Source organism: Sinocyclocheilus grahami, unplaced genomic scaffold (assembly GCF_001515645.1).
Source record: "Sinocyclocheilus grahami isolate Dianchi unplaced genomic scaffold, SAMN03320097.WGS_v1.1 scaffold249.1, whole genome shotgun sequence".
Classification (NCBI taxonomy): domain Eukaryota; kingdom Metazoa; phylum Chordata; class Actinopteri; order Cypriniformes; family Cyprinidae; genus Sinocyclocheilus; species Sinocyclocheilus grahami.
In genome coordinates, this window is record NW_015505428.1 from 1821072 (window position 1) to 1821954 (window position 883).

Genomic DNA, 883 nt, shown 5'->3' on the forward strand with positions numbered 1-883 from the left:
GCAGGCCGTGTTCACTCATTTAGATATAAACACATTGATATTAAGACACTCTTGTCTCGTTATGCGATTAATAATGTTCAAATAAACATAAGTTGACATTGCTGTCAGAGTGTAGCTGGTCGGGTTTGCACTGGGCTCAGGTTTCTAGATTTCTAAATGAAGATAAGTGAACAATATGTGATGTAACATCTCTGTTCTGTGCTTCTGTGCTGCTCTCCTTCAGAATGAAGACCATTCTCAGTAACCAGACGGTGGACATCCCCAGCAACGGTGTGTTGGAGTCACACTTGACTTCTTAAGCATTCACACACGTTTCTTCCTTCTCCATGCTTTCACTTTTACTAAATTTGTGTCTTGGTTCCTTGCAGTCGATGTGACCCTCAAGGGCCGCACAGTTGTTGTGAAGGGGCCCCGAGGAGTTCTTCGCCGGGAGTTCAACCACATTAACCTGGAGCTCAGTCTGCTGGGCAAGAAACATAAGAAGGTTTGCGGTCTTGATGCGTATGAATGAATCCGCATTAAAGGATTCGCTCACTTCCAGAGTAAAAGTGTCCTGATCGTTTACTCGCCCTCGTGTCGTTCGAGGTGTTCGTGTCTTTCGGTCGTCAGTCGCAAAGAAATTGAGGTTTTTGAGGAAAGCATTCCAGGGTTTTTCCTCCGTGTAATGGACTGAAGGTCCTAATTGCAGTTTCCTTTCCAACGTGACTACGTAATGCGTGAAGTCTAAGTGCAAGACTAGCATTTGTAGTTAAGTATATTCATTTTTATTTTTTAGATAACTTATTCCTCGGCTGGGATCGTGTAGAGCTCTTTAAAGCTGCACTTTAGACCTTCAACCCGTTGATCTCCACTGAAGTCCATTATATGGAGAAAAATCCTGGAA